This window comes from Malania oleifera, chromosome 8 (assembly GCF_029873635.1).
Source record: "Malania oleifera isolate guangnan ecotype guangnan chromosome 8, ASM2987363v1, whole genome shotgun sequence".
Taxonomy (NCBI): Eukaryota; Viridiplantae; Streptophyta; class Magnoliopsida; order Santalales; family Ximeniaceae; genus Malania; species Malania oleifera.
The window spans coordinates 61,202,807-61,224,550 of NC_080424.1; the positions used below are offsets into that span (position 1 = coordinate 61,202,807).

General features: G+C 36.2%; 1 non-coding gene across 1 annotated transcript; it reads right to left on the reverse strand.

Annotated features, from left to right (window-relative positions):
- Positions 1–12,991: 12,991 nt before the first annotated feature.
- LOC131163178 (small nucleolar RNA R71) lies at positions 12,992–13,097 on the reverse strand. The gene has a single exon (XR_009138956.1). It is a non-coding gene; the product is annotated as a small nucleolar RNA R71 (small nucleolar RNA).
- Between the last annotated feature and the right edge of the window lie 8,647 nt (positions 13,098–21,744).

Here is a 21,744-nt window from a genome sequence, read left to right on the forward strand (position 1 = left end):
ATCAACTGAACAACTATTGACTTGTACGATTTTAAAGTCTAGGTACTTTAGGAGACTGAACCATCATCTTCAGCCAACCGAATGGCTACTGTTTAAAGTTTTTAAAAACCCAGGCAGTTCAAGCGATTGAAGTTTAGATCAAGCGCCTGACCAGTGCAGATATATATACTACTGCTCACAAAAAACCCTAAATTTTCGCACCCTCTGGCACCTAAACCCTGTTCTTTTCTCCTTTGAAGCTTCATCTATCACTCGTCAAAGCTTTCTCACAAAGATTTAGCCCCTGAATTTCCATTAAGGCTCCAAATCTTGCCCAATTCTCCCGGCTTTTCAAGGTAATCTGCACTATCTTTTCCAAAATTATGTCTAGGACGAAATCTAGGGTAAGCAGGAGCCAATCCTCAAGAACAGATGAGTCTGAGGCTATTCAACACTGGCTGGTCTCTCCTGCGGCAAAGAGAATGTACGATGATCATATTTGATCTACCAAACCGATTCTTGGTAAGATCTTGGATATCCATTTTTATGCAAGAGAGCTTTCTAAACATTCTTCATATGTTAAATGTACTAGGATGGGATAGATTCATTTCGTATCAACCAAGTGGACTTTATCCAAAATTGATTTTCTTTTTTTATACAAACTTGGAAAGTACAAAAAATATATATACCACCAAATTTATGGACAAAACATTCGCACTCACCCCACAAACCATAGCAACTAGACTCATAATTCAAGTTTGTGAGTTTGAATGTCTTAACTTGGGACAATCATGGATAATGGAACATGATTTTACACCCCCCCCCCCCCCCGCGCACCCAAGTGTTTATACCCCTTATAATGATTGAGTAACTAATATATTTTGGCCATCCACCTTTATATAGGCAATTGACACTTGAGGAAAAGATATATCATCTGCTCATCACATACAACATTCTACCTAGGGTTGGGTCTAGGGACTTTCTTTCCTACCTAGATTGTTTTGTCATGTGGTGTTTGTTGAATTTGGTGTGATCCCAAGAGGGGGCATGAATTGGATTTAAAAATTTTTTTGGCTAATTTAAACATTTCATCGATTCACCACAAATCATATCTCATTCAATGTACACGTGTCCATGTAAAATAATTTTAACAATGAAAGTAAACATACACGTGTGTAGTATATCTAATTTAAATCAAATGTGTGTATGTAAATAATTATGGCATTAAATAAACATTCATACACATGATGAAATTAGAGTGCAAGAATTTAAATAAGATAGAGAGAGAGTGACACACAAATTTATTATCGAGGTCCGGCCAAACCAACCTACGTCCCTGCCTTGGGCATACCCCCCAAGGATTCCACTATCCCTGCTCACTTAAATGAGTAGAGTAGAAGTCATTTACATAGTCTCCTTATGGGGTGAGGAAAACCCTAGCTCAATTATAAGGCTAAGCCCAACTTGTCTCCCTTATGAGGCGGAGACTCCCTAGTTCAATTTTCCAAACTAAACCGAACCAATCTCGTTTACGGGGCTGAGACTCTCCAGTTCAATTTTCAGGCTGAATTCAATTGGTACATTATAAATCATTTTTCATTCAAAATAATGCTTCTAAAAATACAAGCAGAGATGTACACATTTAAGCTAAAATATATGCACTCGCTTATGATATGCATTACTCAGTAGAGAAAGGGTGCTATAAAATAAATTTGCACAAATAAAATATATATAAAAAAATTAGTATTATGTTCTCCTATAAATATTTTTTCAAATAAAGAATATTTGGAAATTTAGGAATTTAAGCTCAAGAAAATATTTGTGCTATAAATTATTTTCTCCCAAAAATATTTATCAAAAAAATAACCAAGAGAAAACCTAAGGAATACTCTCAAAACTTTTTTTCAAAGATTAATGTGTTAAGTGAGAGTACATACAAATAACATGCCCTAAATAAAATACTCTCCTCAAAAATGATTTTGAAATAAAAGCATGAAAGGGAGTTGGAGAGACTTGTACAAAAGATTTTACCCTAAAGAATGATTTTAACATTAAAAAATGTTTTGGGGGAACTTTAATTAACAATAGATTAGAGAGAAATTTTGGGCTAATCAAAGTTGCTAATCTGAGTTATGGAGGGGGTATTTATAAATTTTCAAGAAATTTGACCATTGAGGGATACGCTTGGTATTTTGGAAAAGTTTAATTAAAAAAATTAATGAAGTTTTAGCCCTTAAAAAATTTCCAACTTGAGAGGTTCGGTTGAACACTTTTGTAAGTTTCGTCGATCAGGGCAAATTTGAACTAAGGATATGGTCGATCGTATCTAAATGATTTTGACCTCTTCGTAGGTTCGGTTGACCATGGCTAAGGTTCGGTTGACCGCTCATATAGTTCGGTTGACCGTGGTCAATTTGAACTACACAAACGGTCGGGCAAACAGCTGGGGGTCAGACACGTTCTAGTTTAGTCGACCAAGGATGATACGTTCATTTTAAAATGGTTGACCATGAGAAGTAAACTTGTTGACTTCTAACTAGTTCGATCGACCAAGGCTTATACACTGCCAGGGATTTGGTCGACCAAGACTTAGTCAACTTTTGACTTTTCAGCCATCAAGGTGTTCGGTTGACCAAGCTAGTTATTTACTAGAATGGTTTGGTCGACCGGGGCTATTCAAGAACCTAAATTTGACCCTAAGTTTTATCCCTTTTTGTATTAATGAGATATTTTAGCTTTGAGAGAATTTTTTATTAATTCCATGGGGTTCTAAGGTTAGTCTAAGGCCTAGGCTTTTAAAGTAAGCCCAAAAAATCTAGCGTCGATCGACTTTGTAAACTTCATTTTAGCCCTAATATTTGACCCTAACCAATTAGTTATTTAAGAAAGGAGTTTTTGTGAAAAGTGTTGGTCCTTAGGGTCAGTCTACAATCATCCTTAGCTTATCATCCATATCATGCAAGCTATGCATTAATTATTATAGATCAAATATAAAACCAAATGCAATAAAATGAAATTTAAATCTCTTCTTCTCGATCTTTTGCTTTTCACTTCATGGAGTACACCAGGTATATGTGCATTAAGGTCCGTCTTGGACTCTATTTTCCTTAATCCTTATGTGTGTGCTAAAATATGAAACTGTTTACAAACTAAATACACAAATAAGATACAGATGCTTTGTCAGCATCAAAATAGGGATCAAACTCAAAAAGTCAACAGTGTTTATACAAGGGCAAATGCCTTGATCTTCCCACCTTGATTCTAAAATAGATGATTTCAAAAAAGGAAACAAAGTGAGTTATTCTTCCATATGGAGGAATCTTGAACGTCATCTTTGATCATCTTGGTGTTGCCAACTCATCCACCCTATTCATAAGATGCACATCCTATGATCAATTTTCATCCACTACTATGAAACTCATGGGATACGTGTTGAACCAAGCACTTGGATGGGCCAAATAGAGCTCCGCAAGGCAATGTAGGCTTATAGGAAGATCAGTCTCATAGTCAAGATCCATATCATGATGCACCACCTACTCCAACTATTTCAAATAATGATACTCCTATGGTTCATGAATTATCGATGACACATAGATTCCCAGTTCAATGTTTTCTGTGGTGATTTCGATACTAAATATAATACACTCCAATCCATGTTTAGTCCATTCAATCAAAGGCTCACACACATTGAGAGCAATATGGGTAGTGCTTCCTCTTCAAAAGGAAAAGCTCCCATGGGGGTGAGTTCGGGCGATGAGGATGATGATGATGATGATGATGATGATGAGAAGGAGACTTCATTCGATACTGACAACATTGATGAGGACTAGATGTTTATTTGAATTCACTTGATAAGACAAATTTGTGTTGTATCTGGATGTAATATTTTGATATGTTGGTCTTGGAAGGCTTAACATCCTATTTTGATGCTAACAAACAAGTGGAAACATATTTGGTTAAGTGATCTCATTTCAGGATTCAATGATGAATGCAAGGTCAAGTGTTCATAAGGATTCATGATAGTTTATATTTCGAAGAAGGATGATCAATATGAAGCTTAAAGCATGGATTCAAAGATAAAGTTTGAATATTATGAGAGCATGAGGATTAAAGAGAACTTGATGAAACCTTAAAGAAAAATAAAGCAAGTATAAAGACCTTAAGAAATTCAAGAATTGAAAATTTGAAAGAGTCTATAGGAAATTTCATGTAAGTACTTCAAATAATTTCAATATGGATGCATGAAACTCTTAGGTTAATTTCTTGGACCTAGATACTTTTTATCATACTTGAAAAATATTTTTATAAGGTCAAAAATTATTTCAAAAAGGTTAGAATCATTTGTGGAATGAAAAGCAACAAAAAGGGCATTTTTTCAAATGCTGTTAATTTTTCTACATCCGTATTGAGGTGCATTTTTCTCAATCAAAACCTCCTTATTTTAAAACATCTTCAACATAAAAGTTGTAGGTTGTTCTCGTATCTTTCTTTTGAAACCAACTTCATCAAATTTGGAGTTACATAAAAAACGTTATGATAAGAAAACCTAAGGGTACTCGAAGCCGATAACAACTTGACGACAGCCTGACTGTGTTCCACCAGTAGACTGACTGTGTCCCACTAGTAGACTGCTAGTGCTCCACCGAGCAATTGCCACCCCACTACCCCTTTAAAATAACTAGACATGCAACTAACCAAAAGTGCCAGTGTACTGCCATGCGGCAGATTTTAAATTTTTATAACGGACAAATTTTTTAAATGAGATTACTTGGGGCTCAAATTTTGTGAAAACTTGGGGAATACTCCAAGTCACTTGGGGATCAAGTTACATAATTTTTAAAGTCTATGCATAATCCTCAAGATCATTGAATTAATTAATAGGAATCAAATTCAGCACTCAATACTCACTCAACTGTTCTCATCATTCCAAGGCTCTCAAGCTCACATATTGTGCACCAATTTCTAACTAAGTTTTTGCGGATCTTCTTCCATCGGAATTGAACAATCAAATTCTAAATCTTTCAATCATTGAAAGAATTAATTGGTGATATACTCCCTTGAGCTTCAAGTTAAAATTCCATATTGTTATTTATTTTGAAGTATATGGTGCTAAAAGTGTACTAATGTACTATGTTTTGAGAATGCCATTGTACGCAACTTGTATCTTGTTATTTATTTTGAATTATATTGTGCTAAAAGTGTACCAAAGTGTTTGGATTGTTGGCTAAGCATTGGGTATTGCTTAGAGAGGCGGGCTCTAGCCTAATTGAAGGAGTGACCGAGTGAGGGGATATCATTTGGAGATGCGGGCTCTAGCCTACTGAAGGAGTGTGTAACGGTATTGTTTCTCTAGGAAAAGGAATTGGTTTAGTGAATCCTTTGGTGGTTTTCCAAAGGAAAGGACGTAGGGTAGGTATAAATCGAACCTTGTAAAGATCCCTGTCTCACTCTCTCTTTCCCTTACTCTCTTTAATTTCCAGCATATATATAAATTGCGTGGATGTTTTAAATTCTTAATTATAAATACTACGAAATTTGGAAATTAAGTAAACTGAAGTATAAATTTTTTTTAGGCTTGCAGAAACCAAAGGGAGTACATTGGTTGATCAATACTTTGCAGAAACCATAAGGGAGTATGTTGTTTGGTCAACACCCCAAAGACTCTTTAACTGAAAGTTTATTTAAAGTCTAAACTATTGGAAAGAGTGTTGAATTTTATATTGCACATCATATTGAAGAAGAAAATCCATTAATACAGGGCTTTATATCAGCAAGCTTAAATTATCATTCACTACAGGGCTTGGTTCAAATTCACATCCATGGGGCTTATATAAACAAACAACCATCTTAAGTTCTTACATTACCAAAGTGCAGTATATTTTAATCTTGGTTTGGTTGTTTGCTTTCAAATTGTGGTTGATTGGTTTGGTTGATTGATTACTTGGATGATTGGATGATTGTGCAATTATGGATTGAATAAAAAAAATAAACTTTTGCTGAAAGTTTGAAAAATCAACAAGTTAAGAATTCCTAAGATTTAAAAGAAAATTTTAAAATCCAATTGACCCCCCTCCCCTCTTGGGACTACACCTTAGTTTTCAATTTGTATTAGATCGGGGTTATAAAAAATCTTAATTAGTAGCTATATAAAGATCTTAATGGCTCACATAGGTGTAGCTCCCTTTGGAGAGGGACAATCCTCAACTAGGCCTTCTATCTTTTGTGGTTTGAACTATACTTTTTGGAAATAGCATATGAGAATTTACCTTCAAACTATGAATTAGAAATCTTGGGAGGTTGTCATGGATGGTGACCTAATTCTCCTTAAACTAGTAGATGAAAAACAAGTTCCTAAGGAGAAAAAGGATATGACTGACTTAGATCACAAAATGCTACAAGTTAATTCTAATGCTATGAATTTTTTATATTGTGCCCTTGATGTGAATGAATTTAATAGAGTAATGGCTGGCAAATCGGCCAAGGAAATATGGAACAAGCTAGAAGTAACCTACGAAGGCACTATAGATGTTAGGGATAATAGGATTGATATGATTACAAGCGAATATGAAGCTTTTAGGATGAACCCAAATGAATCCATAATTAATATGTACACTAGGTTCACTCACATAATAAATTCCCTAAATGCCTTAAGAAAAACCTACTGTACTTATGAGATGATAAGAAAAAATCTTAGAGGGCTGCCATCTATATGGGAACCAAAAACCACTGCCATAACGGAAGGAAGAAATTTGAAAAACACCTCCTTAGATGAACTTATAGGTTCTCTCCTCACAAACGAAATGACAATGAATGAAAGAAGTGGAAAAAATAAAGCCCAAGATTCTATAGCCTTCAAAGCTTCAACCTTTAGTAGTGAAGAAGAAATGGATGAAGATGAATTAGCCTACATATCCAAAAAGCTAGCAATAATACTAAGAAGGAAAAATAAATTCAAAAGAAAATCCAAATCTAAATCAGATGAAGAAGAAGAAGAAGAAATTAGCAAAAAGAAATCAAAAAATAAAACTTCTACATGTTATAATTGCAACAAAGCTAGACATATAAAATCGGTATGTCCACTACTTAAGAAAGAGTCTACGAAGAAAAACAAAAAGGCCATGAAAGCCACTACTTGGGTTAATTTGAGCACAAGGAGTACGGAATGTGAATTAAGTGACCGAGAGGTTGCTTATACTTGCTTCATGGCATGGGATGATGATAAAGAACAATGTTCCTCATCCAAATCGGATAATGAATATGATAGTGATTCATCTAATGAATCCGATAATAAGAGCATGCCATCTTATGAAGAACTTCAAAATGACTTATTCAAGGTGCATAAGATGTTAATTAATGTGACTAAAAGATATACTTCATTGAAGAATAAGAATGAAGGCATAATGAAAGAACTAGAATCCCTTAAAACTGCTGAAAGAGAAAATGATTCAAGAATAAAGAAAATAGAAAATAAGAATGAATCTATGACAAAGGAGTTAGAATCTCAAAATCTTGCTGAAAGTGAAAAAGAATTGAAAATTAAGAAATTAGAAAGCAAGAATTAAGAATGATGAATGAAATAAAAGACCTTCAATCCCTATCCTCTATGGAATATGAAAAAGAAAAATATATATTTATGAATTAAAGGATAAGATCAGAAAAATGTTTCAAGAATTAGAGAAATCTTAAGAGAATGTTGATGGCAAGAAAGATATTGAGATAAATGATCTCAAAAATAAAATTAAAGATAAAAAAAAAAAAGATCATTTACAACTTCACAAAAAGAAAGGAAAACTTTGAAAAAATTATAGGCTCACAAAGAATGTCATTGAACAAAGAAGACATTGGTTTTAATGGAATTGAAAATATAAGGAAAAAGAGTTGTTACATGGGATATTTTAAAAGCATCCAAAGATTATGCTAGCACATCTTCTAATGCCTACACTAACACCATATCTTATCAATGTAAGAAAAAGGGACATATACAGTTTGAATGTCCATTTAAAAGAAAGGGTGTGAAGACTAAACAAATATGGAGAGTAAAAGAAACGTCCCTTGTGAAACCTACCGGACCCAAAAAGGTATGGGTACCTAGATAAAAGGCCTTGAAAATCTCAAAGTGTTCATTGAAATACATTAAAACACAAATAACGTTGTTGGCCCAAATCAAAGTATGAGTTATACAAGCTTAAATAAGAAATTTTAAAATCAAAAGAAAATCTGAGCTTACTGCATAAGTTTTTTTTTTTAAGAAAAGATATTTAAGAATAAGAAACAACTTGAGCAAAATTGTAGTACAAAGCAAATGATAATGATATGCTCCCTGTTTATGTGATGTGCTGATATGCTATATGCTACATGTGTATGACTTGACTTGACTTGACTTATATTGATAATTTATGGCTCACTATGTTGAAAATTTGAGCATGGGATTATTGAGCATAAACACAAATTTTGATATGAGATTAATTCTTGACCATGCATACTATTGATGAATCACATGGATAAACTTACTGCTCTTTATATTGATATCTATGAGCTATGAAAGATATAATAGTTATATTGGTATCCATGAGCTATGCATGATGTGATATTAGCTTTGGTATCTATAAAGTACTTTGGTATCCATGAATATTTTAATTGATATCAAAATTTAAAAGCTCACTTGGTATCACAATCTAAAAGTTCAATTTGTTTTTGAGCATGACAAGTATGATTATATATATGAGCATGGTATGACATTGACGATATTGGCATGATATTGATATTTGATACGTGACAACGTTTTGAAACATGGGATGATAAAAGCATAATTGATAACAAAATTGAATGTATTGAATTCAGGGGGAGTGTTATGACTTATTGCTTATATTATGATCGTTTCCCTATTAATCAATTGGTATTATGAATTAATAAAATTTTAAATTGGTATCATGAATTAAATTTTAAATTGGTATCATAAAATCAATAATTAGTATCTTAAATAATTTCAAAGGGGGAAAAAAACACTGTTAGTAAAGATATTACAACTCATATACATGTCTATTAAAACACACTACACGTGCTATATTGAAAAATAATAAATTGAGTGTGTACATATGTTTGATTTGCATGTTAGATGATATGCTCAAAATGTGATTTTATTTGAACTTAATTATTTTTTTTCTTTACTCTTTTTGATTGATGTCAAAAGGGGGAGAAGTTTTAAGCAAAAATTTAGCATGAACATAATATATATATATCAAAAGGGGGAGAAGTATTTTATATTGATTGATAAACTTGAACTTGAATAAAGTGATAAGCATGATTGTAAAAGATTTTTTGACATTGATATTGATCTTGCAAATGTTATTATGATGATACTTATTGAAAGGGGGATTATTTTTAAGGCTCACTCAAACTTTTGCTCCTTGTTTGTCATCATCAAAAAGTGGGAGACTGTTGGTCTTACCAGACTTAACATCCTGTTTTATTGCTAACAAAGAAGTGAAAGTTAACATATTTGGTTAAGTGATGTCATTTCAGGATTCAATGATGAATGCAAGGTCAAGTGTTTAGAAGGATTCATGAAAGCTTATATTTGAAAGAAGGATGATCAATATGAAACTTAAAGCATGGATTCAAAAATAGATTCAAAGATAGAGCTCGAATATCATGAGAGCATGAGGATTAAAGACAAGTTGATGAAACCTCAATGAAAAATGAAGCAAGTATAAAGACCTCAAGGAATTCAAGAATTGAAAATTTGAAAGTGTCTAAATGGAATTTCATGTAAGTATTTCAAATAATTTCAATATGGATACATGAATCTCTTAGGTTAATTTCCTGAACTTAGATACTTTTTAACATACTTGGAAAATATTTTTATAAGGTCAAAAATTATTTAAAAAAGGTTAGAATCATTTATGGAACGAAAAGCACCAAAAAGGGGATTTTTCAAATGCTGTTAATTTTTCTACATCCGCATTGAGTTACATTTTTATCTATTAAAAGCTCCTTATTTTAAAATGTGTTCAACATAAAAGTTGTAGGATGTTTTCGTATCTTTATTTTGACACCAAGTTTGTCAAATTTGGAGTTACATAGAAAACGTTATGACATGAAAACCTAAGGGTACTTGAAGCTGATAGTAGCCTGACAGCAGCCTGACTGTGTTCCATCAGTAGACTGACTGTGTCCCACCAGTAGACTGCCAATGCTCCATCAGGTGACTGCCACCCTACTGGCCCTTTAAAATAACTTGACAGGTGACTGACCAAAGTGCTAGTCTACTGCCATGCAGCAGATTTTAAATTTTTATAATGGACAAATTTTTTAAATGAGATTACTTGGGATCAAACTTTGTGAAAACTTGGGGAATACTCCAAGTCACATGGGGATCAAGTTACATACTTTTTCAAGTCTATAAATAAGCCTCAAGATCATTGAATTAATTACCAAGAATCAAATTCAGCACTTAATACTCACTCAACTATTCTCATCATTCGAAGGCTCTCAAGCTTACATATTGTGCACGAATTTCTAACTGAGTTTTTGTTGATCTTCTTCCACCGGAATTGAGCAATCAAATTCTAAATCTTTCAATCATCAAAAGAATTAATCAGTGATAAACTCCCTTGAGCTTCAAGTTAAAATTCCATATTGTTATTTATTTTGAAGTATATTGTGCTGAAAGTGTACTAATCTACTCTGTTTTGAGAGTGCTATTGTACGCAACTTGTATCGTGGGTTCTTTTGTAGTTCTTGGATGTTCCAAGGTGTTTGTATCGTTGGCTAAGCATGGGGTATCACTTAGAGAGGTGGGCTCTAGCCTAATTAAAGGAGTGATCAAGTGAGAGGACATCACTTGGAGAGGCGGGTTCTAGCCTATTGAAGGAGTGTGTAATGGTTTGGAGGATTGAATTTATATGTTCATCCAAGCTCCAAAAGCTTCAGATCATAAAGGGACAAGAAAATGATGCTCGACCATGTGGCACAACTAGCAACACATAAGGATGACTTAGTCTTCCACTATAGACTCCAAGGTTGAGACTAAGATAAGAATTCTACAAGGTTCAACCAAGTGACTCTCCAGGGTGACCATGTCAAGATACTGAGATAGAAGTGAGAGTAGAAATACCGAGAGTCTTGACGAAGTGTTTGACCAAGAGACCTTTAGGGGCGACCATGTTGAGGTTTTGAGATTTCCTAAAGATCAAGATCCTGCAAGTCTCGACTATCAACTTGACTAGTAAGACCCTAAGATGTGACGAAGTCAAAGACATTGAAGATTCAAATCCCTGACTTCCCGTGAGTCTCAACCAGGGCACATACAAGAATGTCAGAGGGGTGACTTGCTCGACAGCGATGATCTTCTATGCGAGATTTGTTGCAAACTTTCCTAACTTGTAAAACAAACCTTGTAAACCCTAGAGCCTATAAGTATTCACTATGAACACAAGCTCTAGGTTCCTATTTGGCCTCTTTTAGGTTAGTGACAGACCTAGGACATCAACGAGAGCCAAGTTATATTAGAAGTAGTATATATTTCTAGGTTGTGCATGAAGTGTCTGACAACATGTGACAACCGACGACATTCGTGTGTCTTCCAATGTATATTACATGGTCTTTTTTTATACTTCTTGGAATTAGTGACAGACATGATGAATGCAAAGGGATGATCTTTTTACATGCTTTTGTTTACACCTTTCATTTACTACTTTTATTTATGGTTGAGATTGTGATGATGTTTAGTGAAAAGATTAACACGTCTATTGCTTCAGTTAGGTATACGTATTAAGCTACAGTCTCCCATAAAGGTTCTAGTGATCGTTATGATAGAGTATACTCCAATTCGCCCAACTTTGCACTGGACAGCTAGTGCACCCTTACTACTCTATCCCCTCGAACAGCACCTTGGATTATTTAGTCGGGTTCCAATTAGTTTAGTACGGTAAAATCACTGAACTTGGAGTAAATAGAACAACATCCTAAACTATACTCATGTCTAAACACTGCTTTGAAGGAGTAGAGTTAGTATAGATTTATTTGCTTTCATTTAATTGCTTTCCAGTAGTTGGTTAGATTCCACCCATTGAAAAATACCACCTTTTACTTCTTTTTCATAACAAAGCTATAGTAAACTAATTTGGAAGTGGTTTGATAACTGTGCTTTAAGTCTCCATGGATCAATACCTGACTTACCCACTTTCTACTGAACTTAGGATAGTTAGGTTTTATAAATATTATTTTTGGTAGTTGAGGACTCATGCCTTGGAGAGCCTACCAAATTTTTGTGTTGTTACTGGGGACTTAGCTACAGTTATAAGCCAACTTCCACTTTAAATTATTATTGCCTTGTTCTTTTGATTTGATCTCCTTTTATTTTCACTTTCTTTTTTATTTTTATTTTCCTTATTTTTGTTAACTATTTTTGAAGTCTGCATCTTTGTTCTTACAAGTGTGTATGTTTGGTCTGCATTCTTTGGAATTTGAGGGAATTCCCATAGATTCTGATATTGAAAAATATTGTAGATCACTTAGGAAACCTATCTCCAATCCAGAGAAGGCTGAGTTGTCTGAACTGAAGCCATGGCTGAAAATAACACATCGATTCCCACTGAACAAATCCTAGAACCGCATGCTCCCCGCATATTTGTGGTTGGAAAGCAACCCCTTTGGCCTCTTAGGGACTACTTTGTACCTAATGCATACACATCACCATCCTGCATCCGGTTCCTGGATGTTTAGGAAGCACAATTTGAGATTAAGACTTCAATCATCTCGATGATGCCCAACTTTCATGGGAATTCCACCAAAAATCCTTATTAGCATCTAGATGAGTTCTTAGAGATTTGCTCCACCATCCGTATACCTAATTTTAGTGATGACATCCTTCGTCTTAGGCTCTTTCCATTCTCTCTGAAGGATAAAGCCAAATATTGGTTGATGTCCTCAGAGCCAAACTCGGTGACCAATTGGGTCACCATGCAACATGAATTTCTAAAAAAGTACTTCCCACTAGGGAAGACTAACCAGCTACAAAGGGCAATCACAAGTTTCACACAAATGGATGAGGAACTTTTCTTTGAGACTTGGGAGAACTTTAAGGACCTACTCTGTAAATTCCCACATCATTGGGTTCCCAAGTGGAAATTAGTCCAAACTATTTACGAAGGGTTAGCTGAGAGAGATAGGTCCATGGTTGATGCACCATGTGGAGGTCCTTTCCTTACAAAGCACGAGAACTGGGCATGGATTCTCTTTGAAAATCTGGCTGAAAATTCTCAGTAGCACATTGCTACCACTCATAAACTACCCAATCCATTAACCTCTAAACCTAAAGGAGTCTACAAGTTGGGCACAAGCCATGACCTAAGCCCCACTCTACACACCATATCCTAGAAACTTGATCAGTTTTTGTCTTTATGACAACAATCACAATCAATGACATGTGTAAGAGTTTGTGCAATTTTTTTTGACCCTGCACATACATGCTATAATATCCCACACGTGCCTTCCAAACTTGAGCTTGTGCATAAGGAAGTAAAGGCCACCCACCATTGGTATGGTCGATAGAAAAAAAAATACGACTCAAATACCTATGGTTCCGGATGGAAGCAATATGCCAACTTTCAAGCCCAAAGACCTCAACTAAACCCTAGTGCTTGACTCCATTAACCATACCCAAATTTCCAAGATCCTCCTATTGTGATGTATAGGCAATCATTGTTTCAACAACCATCTCTTCAACAAGCTAACCATGATTCCTTTCAAGAGACAGTGTTGAAAACCTTACAAAGCATTGAAGCAGATCACCAAGTGAAGCGGCAATTACTCCATTCAAACTCGCAATCCATAGCTATGTTGGAGGCCACTATGGGGCAACTCACTAGGTCAATTAGTAAGAGAAACAAAGGGGAGTTGCCAAGCCAGCTGCAAACAATACCTAAGAGTTAGTGTGGAGTAGAATGTAAGACCACAGTAGACCCTTCATCATATAAAGTACATGCCCAGGCGATAACCACACTGAGGAGTGGTAGGGAGATCAACAATAAGGTCGAGGAGACAATAAGTCAAGAAAAGGGTAAAGAAAATAAGAGGGCTAAACCTGTAGAAGTAGGTGTCCCTCTTTCTCATGTGTCAGAAACAGACACTGAAGCATCTACCTTACCACAACATGAAACACTTCCCTACCATATTTTTGTAGCTCCTTACCCTGCAGCTCTCCATGCATCCTTTAAATCTAAGAAGGAGACCACTACTGAATCCATCATGGACACATTCATCCAAGTTAAGGTCAACATCCCTCTCTTAGATGCCATCAAGCAAATACCTACACATGCCAATTTCCTCAAGGATCTATGCATGCAAAAGCAAAAATCAAGGGCGCATATGAACAAGCAAGTCAAGCTAACTGAGCATGCAAGCTCAATCCTTTTAGGTCACCTCCCTTCTCAACTAAAATACCCTAGTGCTCCAACTATTTCATATGTAATTAGTAATTACACAATTGATAAGGCCCTCTTGGACTTAGGAGCAAGTGTGAACCTTTTACCATACTCTGGTTTCAAGCAATTTAATTTAGGAGAGCTGAAGCCCACCCTGGTAACATTAATCTTTGCTAATTGGCCAGTGAAAAAAGCCCGGGGTGTAATAGAGGACGTCTTAGATAAGGTTGATGAATTTTACTATCCTGTTGACTTCATAGTCTTGGATATGGAACCCTCTAACCCAACTAAGGACTAGATCCCCGTCTTGTTAGGATGACCCTTTTTGGCCACAGAAAATGCATGTATTCAATGTAGGATGGGGATTATGGATGTGTCATTTGGTATTATGCAGCTTTGACTAAATGTATTCCACACATCTCATCATCCACCTAAAGACATCCATGATATGGACATCTATATGAACAATGAATACGTTGAGGATGTGGCCCCTTTGATTTTATGGAGGAATCATTTAGGGGAGATAATTCAACCTAAAAGCAACACCCTATCTAACCCGGATGACCCATATGAATAGAATCTCTCAATTTGTGATAGAGTCTACGAATTGGAAGGGAACATCTGGGTAAATAATACATGGTTCAAAGAGGAGGTGGGGGATGACATGCTTGTTATTAAACCAGGATGATTTCAAGGTGTACTTTTGATGCATCTAGCTGAAGATGATAAACTTAGCACTTTTGAGAGGCAACCCAAATTTTTTTTCTTTCTTTTTCTTTTTGAATATTTAGGTTGTATAAAATAGTGTACAAATAATTTAGCATCTTTAGGAGGTTTTTCTAAGATCATGACCAACACTAAGTCAGGCATGGAGATGAGCGACAAAGCGCATCCAAATGAGAATTTGGTGCAACTTGGTCGTTGCAGTACAAAAAGTCATTTAGAAACCCATTTTCCCTCGTAATCGTTCAACTTCCACAGTCTATCATCCCAGTCAATCTTCGTCGCCCCCATTTAAAATTTTTTCATCCAAGCTTAGCCAACTCCCATCGCTCATCACCGTTCCTCTGACAACCACTCTAGAAAGTCATAGCATCGGACACACTCTCACTTGGGCACGCTATCTATTCAATGACGCTTAGGGGTTGGGTACATGGTTTCACATCCTTTCAACCCCTCTCTACATTTCTCCTCACCATCTATCCTTTTTTCTCCCTATAGCATAAGAATGCCTCATCATCCCAAATCTAGGGTTGCCTCCAATCAACCCTAATCATATCGGGCCCCCGCCAAAAGAAAAAGGATCCCTCCTCTGGCAAGATGGAAGAGGTGACTTCTATGTTAGCTACCACAACAAGTGAGGCTTAGTCCCCTGTTCAGCTTCTTGCAACTACTAGCAGTACAACGACTATTTCTACGCCTCTACTTTCATTGGCACTTGCCCCACTGGCCCCAACAATAACACCTGCTCTCATCTTACCGGTGGACATACCACGACTACTAATCCCGCTGCAACTCCAACTACCTCCTATCATTTGGCACTATAGTCGATCTAGGACTGTCTCTCCACCATCTACTTCCTGTGCTGCTCCAGTGGCACTTGAGCTTGCCTTTCAAGCATCTGCTCAGGTATCATCACCAACCATAGTTTCCCCAGATTATGTTTTTGTAGAGAAGGGGGCCAATTCGAGTGTACAAGCGTCTAAGGACTGCCACTCGGTGATTGGTACTCCATCTGAGGCATCTGGTGATTTAGGCAGAGGCGACTCTGTATACGACACTGGCAGCTCTTTTGGAGAGGACCAATATAGGGTAGGGGAAGGCTATCCAGGCTTTAGTTCATACTATTCACTTGTACTGTTGCGACACATGTGTTTTTGTTTTCATTTCTTTTGTTGTCCTTTTCAACACCATGATGTGATTGACATTGTACTGCTCGTATCACAATGTACTAACTTCTAGCTATTAATGCAAGGTACATGGTCTTTTTTATATTCGTGTCTTTTGTGCTACAGTGTATCATTACATGAATGCTATTTCTGGATTTTATAATATGCAAACCATTGTTTGTTTTTACTGGCACCATGCACTATCCTATCCCATGTCTGGGTTCTATTTTTCTTTCAACATTTCAGTGAGGACACTGAAGTTCTATGTTGGGAGTAGAGGGTGGCACACTGCATGTCACATTTCATGAACAAAAATGACACAATTTAAAATTTTTGAAAATCTCTGGTAAACCATGCTAACATATATTTTATCCCCTCTACATAAACCTATATAACCTAAATTACAAGCATAGGCTTCTCAGCTACATGATTTCATTATACTTACTAACAATGTAGTGAATTAGTTATGTAAAATTCTAATAACATGGCCGACAACTTGATATTACTCTAGGTAGTTGACTAGTGGGTTAATATTGCGAAGTAAACTTTTGTATTTACATGGTACTTCATGGGGATAAAAACACACATGCACATGATTTTTAGCACTTAGGGTTCTTTGAGAGGACTGAGAGAACAACCCTGGCGACTATGACACCTTGTGAGGTACTGTTGAGTCGTTCGTTCATTTCTCGAGTTTTTGACGTCAAACTCTGAATTTACAAAACTCAACCTTCCTTCTTTTACTAGATTTCCTTTGTCAACTAGTATTTGCTCTTGCAATTGCTAGTATAGAGGTGACATCAAGTGGGGAGATATAAATCTAGGTCTTGTAGCTTACTCAAGACATGAAGGTTAAGCCACCCCTAGAGACCGACTTTTTCCATGGACTCCTGTTCGAGTTACATTCCCATTGGAAACATAAAGACAATATAAGAATGTAATGATTGTCTTGGCTAATCATGCAAGGAAAGAAAATGAAAAGGGAAGAAAGCCTGAGCAAAGAAAAATGAAAACAAAAATATACACCTACTCCGAGCAAAGATAAAGAGGTCAAACTAAGCACACGACACTATAATTCTACACGTATGAAGGATCTTCTGACCATTGCCTTTGCTGAATTCATGCTTAGTTTGGGAATAAGTTCATCTAGGGTGGCCTTGATTGAGCGTGGCGAGTAAATGAGAAGATGCTAGGATGAAGGAATCGACACCTCAATAAGGGCTGGATTCCTTCCCTATAAGACTAGTCCACTCCACATTTTTAGCATTAGTTCTTCAAATATGTGGGACGTTTGATCATGAAACTCTTCCTCACAAATGAAAGTGAACCCATTCTCTTAAATGAATTTGAGGGAACAAACCAGCGAGACTGAGTCAAGATGACTGTTCTGTAGGTGTCTCAGAGCATTCTGAGTGAGAAAAATCATATAGGTTACACATGCCTTGTGAAGTGGCCTATTCATACTTGGATTTACATGCTAATATATACCCTGAATTATAATCTTGGGTTGATTTTCGGAGAGTTGTGTTTGGAGATGGTTGTGTTGTGTTGAGCTTTGCATGATTTAAAAGTTGTGGAGTGTGTGTATAATGGATTTGTGTATGAAGGAATATGTATGTAATAAGGTTATATCTCTTTACGTAAAATGGTATGACTATGCTGCATGTGTTTCCATCTTTTATTTACTGAACTGGTGCTTGTGGGTATTGCCTTGGAAACCCTCACGAGACTACAACTTGTCCACTAGGATCAACTTAGGGGTTTAAAGCCTTGTTGCATATGGTAAATGCAACCGTGCTTCCCGTAAAGAGGATGCAGGTAGGATTTGATAGTTTTCTTAGATTTTGCTTTGCTCGAGGACTAGCACAATGTAAGTTAGGGGTTGTGATGAGTTCCTAAAATGCATGATTTTAGACACTCTTATCTTTGTTTATCCTCATTTTATTATGTATTTGCCCAGAGTTATCATTGTTTAAAGCTATGCAAAGTTTGTTAATCTTTTCAGAGAAAATGGGTTAAAACCATAAAGTTAGACATTACAAGAAGCTAAGGAGGATTTCGAAGACTTAAAGCTTGAATTCAGATATTCACCAAGCTTCAGAAGCTTCACATCACAAAGGGACAAGAAGATGATGCTCAACCATGTGGTGTGACCAGCAACACATAAAGGTGACTTAGTCTTCCACTGCAAACTCCAAGGTTTAGACTAAGATTAGAACGCTGCAAGGTTCGACCAAGTGTGTAACGACCTACTATTTATTTTTCAATTCTTTTTTTTATATTGTAAAATTTATAATGCTCTGATACCTACTAGATTAAACCAGACCATCAACCTAAGCAGCAAGAAGCGAAATTTATATAAACACAATCAAGAAAACATACAATACTAGAGTGCTAAAATGCTCCGCAAAATATACATATATGAGTGTTTCTCATAATACCCTTAACTGGGCTAGGGCTATACATAAGTACTCCCAAAATACTCACTTTGACAGGGAAGTACTGAAGCCCCTCTATCTGCGAGCCTGATCTACTCGCCTACCTGGATCACCTGAAAAATGCCAAAGTATTGGGATGAGACGATGCTCAGTAAGATGAAATATGCTATTGCTAGTGTGTGGCAAATGAGTTACAATACTATGAAGATCTGTTTCTATATAATCATGTATAACTAAATCTGTAAATATAGAACAAACAATATAACCACCACCTTTCCCATGTTGCTTAACATATCTGTATTTTAGGTTTCTATACATAATACTTTTAATATATACACATATATTCCCTGTTTCTGTGAAACTGTACATACATAATAATAGATGAAAACTTCCCTGGATGGATAACTGTATGTCATGATTTAACCCCTCATGATGGGGTTGTGCGGCCCATGTACGGGATCTATCATAATTGGCCGACCAGGATAAACCACTATACTCCATCAGTCTCATCAGCCTTCCTCAACCCATGTCTAATGGGGAGCCTGTCCACACGTGGGCATTTGATCAGCCTACTTACCACGTATTATCTAAGTAGGTGGTTGCACTTTATTCTGTATATAGCAATGGTACTGTGCTCTATAAACTGTATCTGTATGGTCCATCAGGGTCTGATACTATATAATACATTTCTATATACAACTATCTATTTTACCATGATTCTATACTAATTGTATTAACCATGACACTGTGATAAACTATATCTGTATCAACTGTATTTCTAAAATGAACTATAAAACTGTATGTCATGGTACTGTAAACTGTATAATCATGGTATTCTGTAATTACTATAAAACATATCCTCTAACTGTATATTTTGTAAAACATAACTCTAAAAAAAAATATAAAGCATGTTTCTGTATTATATCTATAGTCTCAAGCCACACAGTAATGTAAAACATATTATTCATAATTGTTAAATTGTATAAAGTTCTGCTATAAATAATAACTTGGTAAAAATGTACATTTCATACTAAAAATCATTCTCTAACTGCCTAGCATAGCATATTTCCCTTACCTGATTCCTACTAAAAATCATCCATTATGATGGATCCTACACCCGCAGGGTTCTCCACTCAACACCCTAAAAACCATATATCCTAGAACAAAAAATCATTATTTTTACATCTACAACATTTCATACAACTGTTGGAAAGTCAAACTTCAACAAAAAGGTCTTATCCTAAATCTGGGATGAAATCCAACTTCGTCCCACCGACGATCCGCTTCAACGGACTTAGAGAGAACTTCCCCGAGAGCGTCATGGTGGCCTCAAATCGTCGATCCAGCGAATGATGGGGCCGAAATCGAAGAGATAAGAGGGAAGGACTGTAGAGATAGGAGTGAGAGAGATTTTCTATTAATTTTCTGCATAAAAATCCAAGTTTTAGTTATTTATAGAGCCAGATTTGTCGACGAGACACGTCACCTCATCGACGAGTCCTATAGAAAGTTCGTTGACAAACTTGCACCCTCGTTGACAAATTTTAGACTTCATAAAATTTTCTCTCGGTATCTTCTCGTCAATGAAACTTATCTTCATCGACGAGACCCTCTTGTACCCTCATCGACAAATCCCCTATTTTCATCAACGAGGTCCTGATCGATTTTCTCGGGTCATCGCACCCCAAAGTGCAATTTCGTCCATGAATTCTTTGCTGCCTCCTTCTATTACTGTTTCCATTTCTCTCCCTCTTTATTATTTAAATACCATTATTCTTTAGGTTGTTACATTCTCCCCTCCTTATAAATTTCGTCCTCAAAATTTACTATTCATATAACTCATCATCCCTTAAAGGCAAAACGGTCTACTTATTTTATTACCTACCCTCACTTATAGCGGAGGAATACCTTGGTTACATGGGTAGTTCTGGGAGATTACAATTATAAAACAAAATTCCCCTAGAACCAAAATACTACCTATCCTATACTCTACATTACAATTACATTGTACTAAACAAAATAAAATTACCATTATCTTAATTATACATCACTTCTGTATTCACTGAACAAGTGGGGATATTTCTATCTGATCTCATCTTCAAGCTCCCACAAGGCTTCTTCTATCGCATGATTCTTCCATAGGACTTTTACTAGTGGTATCTTTTTATTACGCAATCTCTGTTCTTTTCTATCTAAGATTTGTACTGGAACTTCCTCATATGCTAGATCACCCCTGATTTCCAATTCTGCATAGTTGATGATATGGGAATAATCTAGGGCATATTTCCTTAACATAGAAATATGAAACACATCATGAATCCTGAATAGAGATGGCAGTAAAGCCAGCCGATAGGCAACTGACCCAATCTTCTCGAGTCTCTCAAATGGGCCAATAAACGTAGGGCTCAACTTATCCTTCTTCCCAAACCTTGTGATTCCCTTCAGTGGTGCTATTTTCAGAAATACATGATCACCCACTTCAAATTCCAGTTCCCAGCGGTGAGTATCTGTGTAGCTTTTCTACTGACTCTTTACTGCACTGATTCAATCTCAAATGAGTCGGATTTTATCGTATGCCTGCTGAACTGTCTCTAGCCCCAAAACTTGCCTCTCACCTAGTATAAAGGGGAACAACACTTCCTACCATAAAGTGCTTCATAAGGAGCCATGCCTATGCTAGCTTGATAGTTGTTGTTGTAGGCAAATTCCACCAATGGCATATACTGAGCCTAGCTACCCCCAAAATCCAATACACAAGCTCGCAACATATCCTCAAGTATCTGAATAGTTCTCTCTGTCTGACCATCTATCCGAGGATGGAATGCGGTGCTGAATGCTAACTGAGTCCCCAATGCCTCCTGCAAACTCCTCTAAAACCACGATGTAAAATGTGGATCACGGTCCGAGACTATGGATACTGGCACTCCATGGGGTCGAACAACCTCTTGTATGTAAATCTCTGCTAACATGTTCATAGGGTAGCTAACCTTAATGGATAGGAAATGAGCTGTC